The sequence below is a fragment of the Mizuhopecten yessoensis genome, unplaced genomic scaffold, assembly GCF_002113885.1.
Source record: "Mizuhopecten yessoensis strain PY_sf001 unplaced genomic scaffold, ASM211388v2 scaffold7473, whole genome shotgun sequence".
Classification (NCBI taxonomy): domain Eukaryota; kingdom Metazoa; phylum Mollusca; class Bivalvia; order Pectinida; family Pectinidae; genus Mizuhopecten; species Mizuhopecten yessoensis.
Genome location: NW_018407065.1, coordinates 381698 through 399838, shown reverse-complemented (window position 1 = coordinate 399838; position 18141 = coordinate 381698). Strand labels below are relative to the sequence as shown.

At 38.7% G+C, this 18141-nt stretch overlaps 1 protein-coding gene across 3 annotated transcripts in view; it reads left to right on the top strand.

Annotated features, from left to right (window-relative positions):
* Positions 1-18141, top strand: part of LOC110453593 — a 183892-nt gene that overhangs the window by 4619 nt on the left and 161132 nt on the right. For all 3 annotated transcript variants that reach the window (XR_002463296.1, XM_021502586.1, XM_021502587.1), the window contains exon 2: positions 11911-11975. The gene's annotated coding sequence lies outside the window, so the exon portion shown is untranslated. The remainder of the gene's footprint in view (positions 1-11910; positions 11976-18141) is intronic.

Below are 18141 nucleotides of genomic sequence, written 5' to 3'. Positions count from 1 at the left end.
ACCCTTATATATCCAGGTGACATATTGATGACTTACCCATGACATAACCAGTTGACATATTGATCACTTACCCATGACATAACCAGGTGATATATTGATGACTTACCCATGACATAACCAGTTGACAAATTGATGACTTACCCTGACATAGCCAGGTGACATTGGTGACTTACCCTGACATAGCCAGGCGACATATTGATGACTTACCCTGACATAACCAGGTGACATATTGTTGACTTACACTGACATAGCCAGGCGACATATTGATGACTTACCCTGACATAACCAGGTGACATATCGATGACTTACCCAGATATAACCAGGTGATATATTGATGACTCACCTTGACATGACCAGGTGACATATTGGTGACTTACCATGAAATAACAAGGTGATATATAAATGATTTACCTTGAAATAATAAGTTGACATATTGATGACTTACCCTGTCATAACCAGGTGACATATTGATGACTTTCCCTGATATAACCAGGTGACATATTGGCAACTTACTTTGACATATTGGTGACTTGACCTGACACAACGAGGTGACATATTGGTGACTTGCCCTGACATAACCAGGTCACATATTGATGACTTTTCCTGACATAACCAGGTGACTCTCTGATGACTTTCCCTGACATAACCAGGTGGCATATTAGTGACCTATCCTGATTTAACCAGGTGACATATTGATGATTTACCTTGACATAACCAGGTGACATATTGATGACTTTCCCTGACATAACCAGGTGACATATTGATGACTTTCCTTGACATGACCAGGTGACATATTGATGACTTACCCTGACATAACCAGGTTACATATTGATGACTTACCCTAACATAACCAGGTGATATATTGGTGACTTACCCTGACATAACCAGGTGACATATTGGTGACTTACCCTGACATAACCAGGTTACATATTGATGACTTACCCTAACATAACCAGGTGATATATTGTTGACCTACCCTGACATAACCAGATGACATATTGGTGACTTACCCTGACATAACCAGGTGATATATTGATGACTTTCCCTGACATAACCAGATGATATATTGATGACCTACCCTGACATAACCAGGTTATGTATCTGTGACTTACCCTGACATAACCAGGTGATATTGATGACCTACCCTGACATAACCAGGTGACATATTGGTGACTTACCCTGGCATAACCAATTGACATATTGATTGCTTAGCCTGACATAACCCGGTGACATATTGGTGACCTACCCTGGAATATCCTGGTGCCATATTGTTAACCTATCCTGACAAAACCATGTGATATATTGATGACTTACCCTGACATATTGGTGACCTACCCTGACATAACAAGGGGATATATTGATGACGTACCCTGACATAACCAGGTAACATGCTGATAAATTACCCTGACATAACCAGGTGACATATTGATGACGTACACTGACATAACCAGGTGATTTATTGATGACTTTCCCTGACATAACCATGTGACATGCTGATAACTTACCCTGACATAAATAGGTGACACATTGATGACTTACCCTGACATAACCAGGTGACATTTTGGTGACTTACCCTGACATAACCAGGTGATATATTGGTGACTTACCCTGACATAACCAGGTGACATATTGGTGACTTACCCTAACATAATCAGGTGATATATTGATGACCTACCCTGACATAACCAGGTGACATATTGTTGACTTACCCTGACATAACTAGGTGATATTGATGACCTGCCCTGACATAACCAGGTGCTATATTGTTAACCTATCCTGACATAACCAGGTGACATATTGGTGACTTACCCTGGCATAACCAGGTGACACATTGGTGACTAACCCTGACATAACCAGGTGATATATTGTTAACCTACCCTGACATAACAAGGTGACATATTGGTGACTTACCCTGACATAACCAGGTGACATATTGGTAACTTACCCTGACATAACCAGATGATATATTGATGACTTACCTTGACATTACCAGGTGATATTGATGACCTTCTCTGACATAACCAGGTGACATATTGGTGACTTACCCTGGCATAACCAATTGAAATATTGATGACTTACCCTGACATAACCAGGTGATATATTGATTGCTTAGCCTGACATAACCATGTGACATGCTGATAACTTACCCTGACATAAATAGGTGACACATTGATGACTTACCCTGACATAACCAGGTGCTATATTGTTAACCTATCCTGACACAACCAGGTGACATATTGGTGACTTACCCTGGCATAACCAATTGACATATTGATGACTTACCCTGACATAACAAGGTGATATATTGATGACTTACCCTGACATAACCAGGTGACATATTGTTTACTTTCCCTGACATAACCAATTGACATATTGGTGACTTACCCTGGCATAACCAGGTGACACATTGGTGACTTACCCTGACATAACCAGGTGACATATTGGTGACTTACCCTGACATAACCAATTGACATATTGATGACTTACCCTGACATAACCAGGTGACATATTGGTGACTTACCCTGACATAACCAGATGATATATTGATGACTTACCCTGACATTACCAGGTGATATTGATGACCTGCTCTGACATAACCAGGTGGCATATTGGTGACTTACCCTGGCATAACCAATTGAAATATTGATGACTTACCCTGACATAACCAGTTGATATATTGATTGCTTAGCCTGACATAACCAGGTGACATATTGGTGACCTACCCTGGCATAACCAGGTGACACATTGGTGACTTACCCTGACATAACCAGGTGACAAATTGGTGACTTAATCTGGCATAACCAATTGATATATTGATGACTTACCCTGACATAACCAGGTGATGTATTTATTGCTTAGCCTGACATAACCAGGTGACATATTGGTGACCTACCCTGGAATAACCAGGTGCCATATTGTTAACCTATCCTGACATAACCAGGTGACATATTGATGACTTTCCCTGACATTACCAGGTGACATATTGATGACTTACTCTGCACCCTGACATAACCACATGATACCAATTTATGAGATTATTTTGTATAAATCATTTAATTGTATCTTTTATTTGACTTAAATCTTAGACCAGGGGTAGGAAGGTTTAGATGGTGTCTGATAGCTCTCAGTTGAAATACTTAAAGGAAAAACTCTTGACTCTGTCTGTTGGCAACTATTATGGGAAAGACAGACATGCTGCCTACCTACTTAATCAGTCACATATCAGTAATACAGATTTCAATCATCAGATGAAACAAATAAATGAAGACTAATAATCTTAATAATAAAATATTAGTATCATTAGTTTAATAAAAACAATGTCATATTATCTAAATGAAAAGGGCTGTTCAAGGGAGACAACTCTTTGAATTGGAGGTTATTTGCCAAGATGTTGTGTACAGTTGTTCAGAGAAGGAACAACATATGGGACTGAAATACACGTCGGTGGATGGGGTAAACACTTGTGGAAGTACTAGCATCTTAACTGACAGTAAAGTACCGGTATAATATAGCCACTACAATGTAATCAAGCAAGTCACTCAAATTTGCAAATTTTAAGAATCTATGGCACTGTGAAAATTCAAGGGAGTCATTTCTCTTCACTATTTTTTTTTTTAAATAAGAAATATGCAGACATATCAAAAAAAGAAAGAACCATCCACATCAAATAAACATCAGTGGAACTTAAATAAAATCTTAATGATCAATTAAAGAAATTTAAAGTTTATTTTTATACCTCATCAATCTTAAATTCTCACGGTGCTTTCCAATTTACATTCAAGGGAGATAACTGATTATTCTTTTAAATAACTGTTGGTAAACATCAGTGAAATATATAATGTTTGCTTCATGTCGAGATTAAAATGTTTATAGTTGGGTATTAGAGACTCACTTTAATCTAATCCATCTTTCTAAAAACACACAGGCAGTAGTGCACAAGTTTTACATCAGTCTGAAGTGGGATTAAAGTGAGAGATGTCTAAATCAACGATGGCTAGCGCACCAAAATACATAAGTATTTTACCGCCGGCCGGGGAGGGAGGAAAGGGCCAGCTTAACCAATTGATAATAATAAAAGGCCCCCAATTACATGGGTCTGTTCTGAAATGGCAGTCTGGAGTTACTTTCCCAGGATTATTTCTTTTGGCTGGTTTTCTCATTAATAGGTATTTAATTCCTAGACACTAGAGATGGGTCGAACTGTCTCCACTCCAACTTACAGCTAATTAGCAAAATTAAGTTATAAGAAAATTCACAAAGTGTTCTTGGTTCAGGAAAATTTGGTTAATTACAAGTATTAATTTAACATCGCTTCTTTTCCAAAGATGTCTGATCATTTGATTAAACCTTGCTGCCACTGAGTCGATAAAATTAATGTGATGAGATAAATCTAATTAACTTTTGATGTAAATTTGGATTGTTTATTTGACATGCACTGTTAAATTCCAAAAGAACTTAATGGGATTTGGCCGCACCGGACTAGTCCTGTACTTTTGTGTGGTACACTCTCATAGAGCTACATGTACTACAGGCTTAACATGTAAATTGAGAAGGCAGTTGTGGAATTTATAGCATTCAAACTTACTTACAACCTGGTATGCTTTGTTGTCTCCAGGGAATTAATCGTAGAATCTTGGTATTGTGTTATATATTACAGGAATGAGCCTATAGGATATTACCTACCAACATGATATAACTTATTAAAACTAAAGACCTCCTGCATTGTCTCATGATAATTGAGCCGCATGTGGGGGGAAAAAGATAATTATAAAATCCGAGGAGACAAACGCTGTATCTCCTTCAACTTCAATACTCATTCAAGTTAATTAAGACAATTGTAAAAAAAAATAAAAAAATCGTAAATCACACATATTTCCCAAGAGATCAAAACCCGAATTACACATATGTGGTTCATGTACTTTGAAGGAAATTAGGACATAATAGATGTTATAACACTAGAGGTCATTTATAGCATGGATCTTCCTTCCGTTAATCACAAGCAATTCATTGAACAACATTTGTTATTGAGGGGGTTGAGAACAAACAGCCGAGGGAGGTGTATCAGTGTTTGAACCTCTGTGTACGGTATATAGAGGACCTGTAATTAACGACATGTGTTTATAATGAACTGGTTATGCCAAGGTATTTCAAATGGAAATTGCTATTGAAACCACCTGTCTATTATAACTATAAAGTACAGCCTGACTGCATGCATGCACTTTGACCTTATTGATTATGATGACACCTGTATATAAAACTATATGAACTATATTCCTGTTGGAATGGATGCAGTGACCTTCAAGATGATAATGACCACACTAACCCTATCTCAAAATAACCACACCCTATATTGTAACCCATCGACACAGTAACCCTGTCCAACATCAACTCCACCCTTCAGTGACCCCAACCCTAAAATAGCCCTACCATCCAGAAATAACCTACAAAAACTCCACAGAAACCACAAGGTATCATAACCCTACCCTACTATAGCTTCACCTTCAAGTAACTCCACCCCTCAGAAACATCTCGTATAGTGAACTCTGACCCTATAACTATTGTAACCCCATTATACAAAACTCCAGCCTAAAATACATACTCATAGTCACCCCACACCAAATTAGCCCCATGTTTCATTAAACACTATGCAGTAACCTTGATTGACAGTAACCTTAACTAACAGTAACATACCCTCCTACAGGAACCTCACCACGCAGTACCCGTACCAAACAGTAGCCCCACCCCAAACTAACCACTACACAGTTAACCTTGATTGACAGGAACCTTAACTAACAGTAACATACCCTCCTACAGGAACCTCACCATGCAGTGCCCGTCCCAAACAGTAGCCCCACCCCACACTAACCACTACACAGTGAACCTTGATTGACAGTAACCTTAACTAACAGTACCATACCCTCCTACAGGAACCTCACCACGCAGTACCTGTACCAAACAGTAGCCCCACCCCACACTAACCACTGCACAGTTAACCTTGATTGACAGTAACCTTAACTAGCAGTAACATACCCTCCTACAGGAACCTCACCACGCAGTACCTGTACCAAACAGTAGCCCCACCCCACACTAACCACTACACAGTTAACCTTGATTGACAGGAACCTTAACTAACAGTAACATACCCTCCTACAGGAACCTCGCCACGCAGTACCCGTACCAAACAGTAGGCCCACCCCACACTAACCACTACACAGTTAACCTGTATTGACAGTAACCTTAACTAACAGTAACATACCTCCTACAGGAACCTCACCACGCAGTACCTGTACCAAACAGTAGCCCCACCCCACACTAACCCCTACACAGTTAACCTTGATTGACAGTAACCTTAACTTACAGTAACATACCCTCCTACAGGAACCTCGCCACGCAGTACCCGTACCAAACAGTAGCCCCACCCCAAACTAACCACTCCACAGTTAACCTTGATTGACAGTAACCTTAACTAACAGTAACATACCTCCTACAGGAACCTCACCACGCAGTACCTGTACCAAACAGTAGCCCCACCCCACACTAACCACTACACAGTTAACCTTGATTGACAGTAACCTTAACTAACAGTACCATACCCTCCTACAGGAACCTCACCACGCAGTACCCGTACCAAACAGTAGCCCCACCCCAAACTAACCACTACACAGTTAACCTTGATTGACAGTAACCTTAACTTACAGTAACATACCCTCCTACAGGAACCTCGCCACGCAGTACCCGTACCAAACAGTAGGCCCACCCCACACTAACCACTACACAGTTAACCTTGATTGACATTAACCTTAACTAACAGTAACATACCCTCCTACAGGAACCTCGCCACGCAGTGCCCGTACCAAACAGTAGCCCCACCCCGAAGTACTCTTACCAAAGAGTAGCCCTTACACAGAGTAACCATCCTACCATAACACAAGTACAGTATCCCCACCCTACATCAACTTTAGGTATGGGCCCCAGTGACATACCACACCCCAAACGTAATCACACCCTCACAGTACCCTTACCAAAGAGTGGCCCCAACACAGAGTAACCATCCTACCATAACACAAGTACAGTATCCCCACCCTAAATCAACTGTAGGTATGGGCCCCAGTGACATACCCCACCCCAAAAGTAATCATACCCTCACAGTACCCTTACCAAAGAGTAGCCCCAACACAGAGTAACCATCCTACCATAACACAAGTACAGTAACCCCACCCTACATCAACTGTAGGTATGGGCCCCCAGTGACATACCACACCCCAAAAGTAATCATACCCTCACAGTATCCTTACCAAAGAGTAGCCCCAACACAGAGTAACCATCCTACCATCACACAAGTACAGTATCCCCACCCTACATCAACTGTAGGTATGGGCCCCAGTGACATACCACACCCCAAAAGTAATCACACCCTCACAGTACCCTTACCAAAGAGTAGCCCCAACACAGAGTAACCATCTTACCATAACACAAGTACAGTAACCCCACCCTGCATTAATCTGCATCTATGGACCCCAGTGACATTATATTACTCCAATATGTTGATCACAAAACATCTAAATGAATTTTTTGTCCATACTATAATTGAATGACAGAAATGTACATTTGTGCCGGACACAGAGTTGTTGTCACATTCTGTGCAGATATTTTAAGACATTGTTATGGCTGCTGCTATAAATGATAATATGACATAACAAAAAATCAATACCTATACATGTATTATATGAAAACAATATTGGCAGAGTCACAAGAGCTAATTTATTCAGAAGGAATTTCTTTGATTACATTCTGTAATTATAGCTGTACATCTGTGACCTACCTGAGAATGCGGAGGAAACAATTGCAAGGCTAATGTAGAAATGACTTCCTCAGGATTGATCTAGTTGTCTAACAATAAAAACTTGGATTTGAATAGGAAAGAAAGTTGTTTTCACAGAAAATAATTGTATGCCTTAATCCTAAAATCATTACTGATTGATATATGTGACTGATGCTGGGGAATTAATGTATTAAGTACTGGGTGTAGAGACGGACATGAAGCTTTGTATATATTACAAAATCCATGACAGCTGCGTACAATTAACAAGTTTAGAGGGAACAACATATGGGGATAATCATTTGATGGAATTAATGTCCCATGTGTGGAAATCAATATCGCGCCAGTAATCAATGTTCCTGCTATAATGAATATGCGGGGTAACAAATGTTACAAACATTTCAATATAAAGTCGTTTGATGCAGTACATCTGTGTATTCTTATGCTAATGTGAATAGCAAAATTTAATTTACATCTCCCCCCCCCCCCCCCCCCCGATAAATTCTAGAAATGTTCAACTGGCTTATTTATTGAGGAGGTTTTGTGCTTGCGATATGTCAGTGGTATATTATACAAGGTGAAAATAAGTAATTAAAATTTTGTCGTTTGAAGTCTGAAGAAATTTATGAAAGTGTTAATTCTGTTATGGATATTACACATCAGACTGTAAATTCCATATAACAGCCATGTACGTGAAAGTATTCCGAGATTGTAAATAGTTTGGCAGCCGAGCAGAATGTGTATAATTAGCTAGACATGGCCCAGTCATTAATTAGTTTGCGATATTATAGTAAAAATCAATAAGGCTATCCCCAGGAGTTTATTGTTTATTGTGGCTGATTTTTCAGACAAAACAAAAAGCTAAGGTTACTGTTATATAGATATGTATACATGTACACCAAGTTTTAGCCTGCCGAGATATTCTAACCCAAAATTAGTTTTATTGTCAAGGCAGTAATGTGTGATCATGATTTATAAATATCTCATGGACAATTAGCCAATTAATCTCATCATGGTAGAAAATCATTATTGTGCAAAGCGATATCTGATTTTGTCGAAGCGAGTATGGAACCTTCAATGGCGTGTTTAGTTTTCCAGTAAACAGTGGTGCCTATTTCTAGCATAATGAGATATAATTGTGATGTGTCAACAATATTAGGAAAACAATCAATACATTTAGTTATCAGTAAAACACAGGAAATGATTAAATTAAAAATAAAATCGGTGACTTAAAGTGATTCACAATTCTTCAAAAGATAATGAAGAAATGACTGAATCACTATTTTATAGTGAGAATTTTTTACTTTTTTCTAAATTTAATATAGTTAAATTCATATATCACACATTAGTAATTTCCTATGTAATTTTGACATAAATATGTATCAACAACAAATGTTGTGTTTTTTCAGAGGTTTATGCTGCTCCTGACAGCTCTGTTTTCTTTTGTATTTTCCAATATGTAGCAAATAAATTACCGTCATCAAAAAATCATTTTTTTTACAGATTTCTTAGTGAAGGAAGGAAATATATTTTACATGTCACAAAAATGTAGCCTACATCCTTCAGGAGATACATAGTAAATGTCACAGTAAGGTAGCCTACATCCTTAAGGTGATACATTGTAAATGTCACAGTAAGGTAGCATACCTCCTTAAATACATTGGAAATGTCACAGTAAGGTAGAATACCGCCTTAAGGAGATACATAATAAATGTCACAATAAAGTAGCATACATCCTTAAGTTTATACATTGTAAATGTCACAGTAAGGTAGCAAACCTCCTTATGGTGATACATTGTAAATGTGTCAGTTAGGTAACATACATCCTTAAGGTGATACATTGTAAATGTCACAATAAGGTAGCATACCTCCTTAAGGAGATACAAAGTAAATGTCACAGTAAGGTAGCATACTTCCTTTAAATGATACATTGTAAATGTCACAATAAGGTAGCATACATCCTTTAAGTGATACATTGTAAATGTCACAATAAGGTAGCATACATCCTTAAGGAGATATATTGCAAATGTCACAGTAAGGTAGCATACCTCCTTAAGGATATATATTGTAAATGTCACAATAAGGTAGCATAGATCCTTAAGGAGATATATTGCAAATGTCACAGTAGGGTAGCATACTTCCTAAAGGAGATATGTTGCAAATGTCACAGTAAGGTAGCATACTTCCTAAAGGAGATATGTTGCAAATGTCACAGTAAGGTAGCACACTTCCTAAAGGAGATATATTGCAAATGTCACAGTAAGGTAGCATACCTCCTTAAGGAGATATGTTGTAAATGTCACAGTAAGGTAGCATACCTCCTTAAGGATATATATTGTAAATGTCACAATAAGGTAGCATACCTCCTTAAGGAGATACATTGTAAATGTCTCAGTTAGGTAGCATACCTCCTTAAGGTGATGCATTGCAAATGTCACAGTAAGGTAGCAAACCTCCTTATGGTGATACATTGTAAGTGTCACAATAAGGTAGCATACCTCCTTAAGGAGATATGTTGTGAATGTCACAGTAAGGTAGCATACCTCCTTAAGGAGATATGTTGTAAATGTCACAGTAAGGTAGCATACCTCCTTAAGGAGGTATATTGTAAATGGCACAGTAAGGTAGCATACCTCCTTAAGGAGGTATATTGTAAATGGCACAGTAAGGTAGCATACCTCCTTAAGGAGATATGTTGTAGATGTCACAGTAAGGTAGCATACCTCCTTAAGGAGATATGTTGTGAATGTCACAGTAAGGTAGCATACCTCCTTAAGGATATATATTGTAAATGTCACAATAAGGTAGCATACCTCCTTAAGGAGATATGTTGTGAATGTCACAGTAAGGTAGCATACCTCCTTAAGGAGGTATATTGTAAATGGCACAGTAAGGTAGCATACCTCCTTAAGGAGGTATATTGTAAATGGCACAGTAAGGTAGCATACCTCCTTAAGGCGATATGTTGTAAATGTCACAGTAAGGTAGCATACCTCCTTAAGGAGATACATTATAAATGTCTCAGTTAGGTAGCATACCTCCTTAAGGTGATGCATTGTAAATGTCACAGTAAGGTAGCATACCTCCTTAAGGAGATATATTGTAAATGTCACAGTAAGGTAGCATACCTCCTTAAGGAGATACATAGTAAATGTCACAAAAGGGTAGCATACATCCTTAATGTTTCTGTATTGTAAAGCTAAAATGGCTTGTTGTTAATATATTAAACAGTCAATAGTGGTTTAACAACACATGAGATGTGTGTCTAAGATCTTGGTATTGAATTATGTAAATGTCATTGCCGACTTAAAGTATCCATTAATGGTTTTCAAAGCACTTGAATATTTTTGTTCTCAAAGTCACATTATTTTTGTTCTCAAAGTCACATTACAAAACAACAATAAAAATTACCACATCAATTAATTTATGGAATAAAATCTAAAACAAGGTTAACTAATGGGCAGAAGCAATTATGCTATTTCTAAAACAATCTAGATATTCTGAATTTGGAAACTGATCCAATCTGTATAAAATGCCAATGAAGAAAGCCATTGGTTATAATCAGCAATAGGCTAAAAAGTTTTGAGATTGCATGTGGCTTAATACAAATGAAGGTTGAGGTCATTTTGCAAAGCTAATGAAGGTCAAAGTCATCAGATAATTACCTTAATTTTGTATGTGCATGTCTTGAAAACCAAGTGGGGTAAAGTTATATTGTATATAGAAAAAGAAAAATGCATTTAATTGTTCTATTAGAGATGAATAAAAATTCCAATTCATTAAGTTTTTTAGGGATAAGAGAAGATAAAAGTTTGAAATATTTAAATGCTGAGCTTAATTTGAGTTTGTGCGATAATTAAGACCGGCCCAGTAGTACATATTGAGGTGGTATACACAGGGGTAATTAGGACAAAGACAGCATGGCATTGCATGCTAGACGTGACCCATAGCATGCTACCATATATTTATTTTCATTCTATCTCCAAAAAACTTGTTTTAGACACTCAAGTAAACAATTAGATTCAAACTCCACTCATTATTTACACAATAACATCAATAAAAGAGCCTAATTGCCTTTTCTGCTTTTACAGATTTTTCAACTCAAGTCCGTCTTGTTGCCAGGGAGATTTCCAGAAGGATTTACATATAGTACATGGTACGTCTGCATGCCCTTTGACTTTACTCACTTACATTTTACTTTGACATTCCTCTGATGCTTAATTCATGAATACTTCACAATAACACGTGTCAGATAATTGGCGAAATCATTTGAATTAAACCGTCTCGCATTCCTTTTCAAGATAGATTTGTAACAAAGACGCTGCATGTGCTACTCTATAGATCAGGTGAACTCTTGTCAGGGATACAGTTTGCTATGTCTTACTGTTGATCCCAATAAGGCATTACTACTTGGGCTGTAACTGTACGCTCCAGGTCAATCAGTGTTGTATACAACATGATCAGGATATTTTGTCTGGAGTCTATTAGAATAAATGACTTTATCCATGTTTAAAGGTCAAGGTCAAATTTGTTGTATCTGTAAAAAAAACTTCTACAGAACTATGAGGCCTTGAATCATATTCTGTCCAAACTTGCTGGGTTAGAGGGCTGTAGAATGTCTTCATATGCATGATGTTTCCTTTTCATCATGTTGTTTTTAGGAATCATGTTACCCAGTTAAAATACTAACTGCTTCCAACCAACTGGGCTATGGAGGAATATTGACAAATGTACAGAGTGATACTTTAACAAGAATTGTTATGACCCCTGGAAAAATCCAGACAATCTTTTTCCTGGAGGGGGAGTATGCCACCCTCAGGCTAGTAAAAATCTAGCTGCTTCCTAATGACTCTACTATAGCAAATTTCTCTTTAGCTCATTTGGTAGAGTATATAAGACTAGTAAACAGAGGTCCCAAATTAAACTCCTCATGGAGGCATTGAACAAATAATGATCTCTGTGACTTAGCGGTGAGAGATGATGAACCCTTTATATTTAGTCCTCAAATACCATCAGATGGTGGGCAGTTCAAATTGTCTTTTGTCTGTAGTCGATGATCTGTTCATCCTTCAACAATTATTGTTATCACTATTTTTTCAAGAAGCACCAGATGGACCAAAAAGAGGATAGAACTTGAATATGAGTTTAACCTTGCCATAACCTTATAGTGAATTGCTAGGCATGAGGAGACAAATATCAACAATGTTACAGGATTGGCTCAGGGTCCACCCCCATCCTTTAGGACTTAGTCCCTTGGTCATTACAAGGAAACAGTTGAGATCTCTACCTTGTAACCTATATGCTGAATATGAAGAGGAATATATGAAATGCTAAGGATGGTGATATGTGACCAGAAGCATGCTCAGATGAAGTCTCAGGTTTCAAGTTTGTTCATATGAATGACATTGACACACTTTCAAGGTCACATCTGGTCAATTGTGTATAAACATTTAAAAAACATCTTTTCAAGAAACAAAATGTCAAGGGTGGTGATATATGGCAAGTTGCATTCTGGGATTAAGGGCTATAAAAGTAGCTAAATGTCCTTGTTTTACATTTCAAGGTCACATCAAGGTTAAATCTTTTAACAGGTTCTTTGAATGACTTTGAGCCAGATATACTCATATTCTGTCTGTAGCTTTTAAGGTTACAAGTGTGATATTGATACCAGTTGATCAATTCAAGCCCATTGGGCATCTTGTTTTTGGGAGTACCCATCAAAATGGATAAATTTCATTGTCATTGATCAACTTCTACAACATCCCAGCCATTTGTTTAGTTTTAAACTGATAGGGGATTACATTGCTATCTTTTTGTTACATGTTCACAAGCAAAATTGTTATCATTTTGTTTTCTCGCATCGGTATTTCTCCTCTGGAACTTTCGTCATGTCCAAGATTACTTACACATTATTTGTACATGTGAGTAAACAAGATGACCTTGGTTTAAAGCATTGTTATGTCCTGTGGTTTGATTTCATGATCCAAACTTCATGTATAAGTTTATTGCTGGCTTAACTGCCAATGCTGCCAACAGCCCTTGCTGGCTTAACTGCCAATGCTGCCAACAGACCTTGTTGGCTTAACTGCCAATGCTGCAAACAGCCCTTCCTGTCTTACCTGCCAATGCTGCCAACAGCCCTTGTGGGCTTAACTGCCTATGATGCCAACAGCCCTTGTTAGCTTAACTGCCAATGCTGCCAACAGCCTTTGTTGGCTTAACTGCCAATGCTGCCAAAAGCCCTTGTTGGCTTAACTGCCAATGCTGCAAACAGCCCTTGTGGCTTAACTGCCAATGATGCCAACAGCCCTTGCTGGCTTAACTGCCAATGATGCCAACAGCCCTTGCTGGCTTAACTGCCAATGATGCCAACAGCCCTTGCTGGCTTAACTGCCAATGATGCCAACAGCCCTTGCTGGCTTAACTGCCAATGCTCCCAACAGCCCTTGTTGGCTTAACTGCCGATGCTGCCAACAGCCCTTGTTGGCTTAACTTCCAATGCTGCCAACAGCCCTTGTTGGCTAAACTGCCAATGCTGCCAAAAGCCCTTGTTGGCTTAACTGCCAATGCTTCCAACAGCCCGTGCTGGCTTAACTGCCAATGCTGCCAACAACCCTTGCTGGCTTAACTGCCAATGCTGCCAACAACCCTTGCTGGCTTAACTGCCAATGCTGACAACAGCCCTTGCTGGCTAAACTGCCAATGCTGTCACCAGCCCTTGTTGGCTTAACTGCCAATGATGCCAACAGCCCTTGCTGGCTTAACTGCCTATGATGCCAACAGCCCTTGTTGGTTTAACTGCCTATGATGCCAACAGCCCTTGTTAGCTTAACTGCCAATGCTGCCAACAGCCTTTGTTGGCTTAACTGCCAATGCTGCCAACGGCCCTTGTTGGCTTAACTGCCAATGCTGCAAACAGCCCTTCCTGTCTTACCTGCCAATGCTGCCAACAGCCCTTGTTGGCTAAACTGCCAATGCTGCCAACAGACCTTGTTGGCTTAACTGCCAATGCTGCAAACAGCCCTTGTGGCTTAACTGCCAATGATGCCAACAGCCCTTGCTGGCTTAACTGCCTATGATGCCAACAGCCCTTGTTGTCTTAACTGCCAATGCTGCCAACAGCCCTCGTTGGCTTAACTGCCAATGCTGCCAACAGACCTTGTTGGCTTAACTGCCAATGCTGCCAAAAGCCCTTGTTGGCTTAACTGCCTATGAAGCCAACAGCCCTTGTTGGCTTAACTGCCTATTATGCCAACAGCCCTTGTTGGCTTAACTGCAAATGCTGCCAGCAGCCCTCACTTGCTTAACTACCTATGATGCCAACAGCCCTCGCTGGCCTATTGCTGGCTTAACTGCCAATGCTGCCATCAGCCCTTGTTGGCTTAACTGACAATGCTGCCAACAGCCCTTGTGGCTTAACCGCCAATGCTGCCAACAGCCCTTGTTGGATTAACTGCCAATGCTGCCAACAGCCCTCGTTGGCTTAACTGCCAATGCTGCCAACGGCCCTTGTTGGCTTAACTGCCAATGCTGCAAACAGCCCTTGTGGCTTAACTGCCAATGATGCCAACAGCCCTTGCTGGCTAAACTGCTGGTTTAAAGCATTGTTATGTCCTGTGGTTTGATTTGATGATCCAAACTTCATGTATAAGTTTATTGCTGGCTTAACTGCCAATGCTGCCATCAGCCCTTGTTGGCTTAACTGACAATGCTGCCAACAGCCCTTGTGGCTTAACCGCCAATGCTGCCAACAGCCCTTGTTGGATTAACTGCCAATGCTGCCAACAGCCCTCGTTGGCTTAACTGCCAATGCTGCCAACAGACCTTGTTGGCTTAACTGCCAATGCTGCAAACAGCCCTTCCTGTCTTACCTGCCAATGCTGCCAACAGCCCTTGTTGGATTAACTGCCAATGCTGCCAACAGCCCTTGGTGGCTTGACTGCCAATGCTGCCAACAGCCCTTGTGGGCTTAACTGCCTATGATGCCAACAGCCCTTGTTGGCTTAACTGCAAATGCTGCCAGCAGCCCTCACTTGCTTAACTACCTATGATGCCAACAGCCCTCGCTGGCCTTGGGTGAGTTCATGAAAACCTTGACTGGCCTCAACAGGTCATTAAGACTGGTCAGTTGACCAAGAAGGTCATCAATACAATGACAAAGGTGAGAGTTCAGTGGGAACAAAATTCAATTTTTGAAATTGTTTTGCTCTGTACTAAAACGTTCCAACAGCTTGTGTTGGAGCATGTAGAGTTCATTAATACTTAGGTACTAACACCCAGCAGTACCAGATAGGTAAATGAGATTGCTGAAAAATAGAAACTTTTCTTAATACAATTTGGCTAATTGCTGTTCTTTTATTCAAGCTATTGTAGGCTGTAGGACTGTAATTCCAGTACAAAAGTCACATCAAGTGCGGCCATCTTGTGCATTTAGAAGAAAAATATACCAGGGAAACCTTTTGTCTGGTTTTCTTGCATTAAATTTATTTCTAATTCCAGCCAAGTCTAAATATACATCGGCCATCACATAGAACATTCACCTGAATAATGGAAACGATTTGAAAGTAACAATTTTTGTTCTTTAAGTTTCTTTTGTGTAACTGATAATTAGAAGAATGCTACAGACTGCCTTTCATGTATTATTAAATGTTTTTGTCTTTCAGTAGGTCTCTGTGACATATCCTAAGTGACAGTTAGAAGATGAGAAAGTCAAACTTTATTTTGCCTAAAGTTTTTTTAAATCCCCAGGTCACAGAATTAGCAGAATGGCAAACACTTCCCTGAGAAGTGTGACTGATTTGAGAGCACTGTAATTCGGACGAATGTTGAATTTATGCTTTATTTAACCTGACCCGTTGTTTGCTCGCGTAGAGGTCGCAACCTATTCGTCTGGCATTAATTTCAGGACGATTCTAAGACCTATGCTTTCATTACTGGCCGGTGGTATTAATCACCAACAGCTTTGACATTACCGCTTTAGTGTGTTGTCTCCGTCGGCAGAAAGACGGAGGTTTTGGCACCTGAATCACAAGAGGGACAGATGCCGTCTTTACAGCGACATGCTTATGTTTATTTCCAATATAGCCTTCCAAATGAATTAAATCTGGAGGCAGACATGGTAGATGAGGTCTGTACAGAGTAAAGCATTAACAGGCACTTTTATCGTGGTCGGCTTATCTTCGTCACCAAGTGGAGGGTCGCACATATAACAATGGCCCGACATAGGCATATTTCCTACTGTAATTGGCAATTGCTCTTCAAATTTACTGGAAAGCTTCCTTCACTTAAAAATGGTTTAAAGATAAAATCAAGCTTTCAAAAAAGTTTTTGGGCAAATTGATTTACCATTTACCAAAGACTGAAATTTACAGTAAAAGTGAAAAATCATCGACCCTTTTTGGTCCTTGATGACGAGAGAAGTTTTCTTGTTCATGGAAAAAAGATGTTTTTTTTCTTTTTCTTGGTTTTTGAAATAAAAGAAAATGTTTTTGTTGATCTTCTTGTATATTACACATATGGACCAATATCTGTCATAGGCATTATCAGCAGAAATGTCAGTAATAGCTTGAATCCTGTAAAGGAAAACTTGAAGAATCAATCCGACTTATCACCAGAACAAGTATCATCTGTATAGTAACTAATATCATGGACAAAGCAGACAAATATCATAAACAAAGTAACAAAAATATCATCAACTAAGTAACAAATGTCAGCAAAGTAACAATATCATCAACAAAGTAATATCTATCAACATAGTAACAAATATTAACATAGTAACAAATATCTTCAATAGAGTATGATGTGTTATCAACATATTAACAATATAATCAACAAAGTAACAAATATGTTCAATAGAGTACAATGTGTTATCAACATAGTAACAGTATAATCAACAAAGTAACAGATATCAACATAGGATCAAATTTCTTCAATATAGTAACATATATTATCAAAATATTAACAATGTTGTCAATACAGTAACAAAAAAACATAAACATTGCATGGAAATGCCATCAATATTGAAGCCAATATCAATATAGTTACAAATATCATTGACTTCAAAATTACAAAAAAAATATTACAGATTAAGAAAATGGTACCCTAAGTTGTTTATTTATTTTGTACCTTTATAAATACACTACAGAATTACATCTTTATAATTCTTAACTCTGAAATTTGAATTCTCATTGCTTTGATAAAACTTTAAATAAAAATGAGTTAGAGGTTACATATAATTGGGTTCACAAGAAAAGTAAGTCTGCTTTATATGCAGGTACTAATAGGTCAATAGGTTATACATTAGGTCATTAGCTTTTCTATTC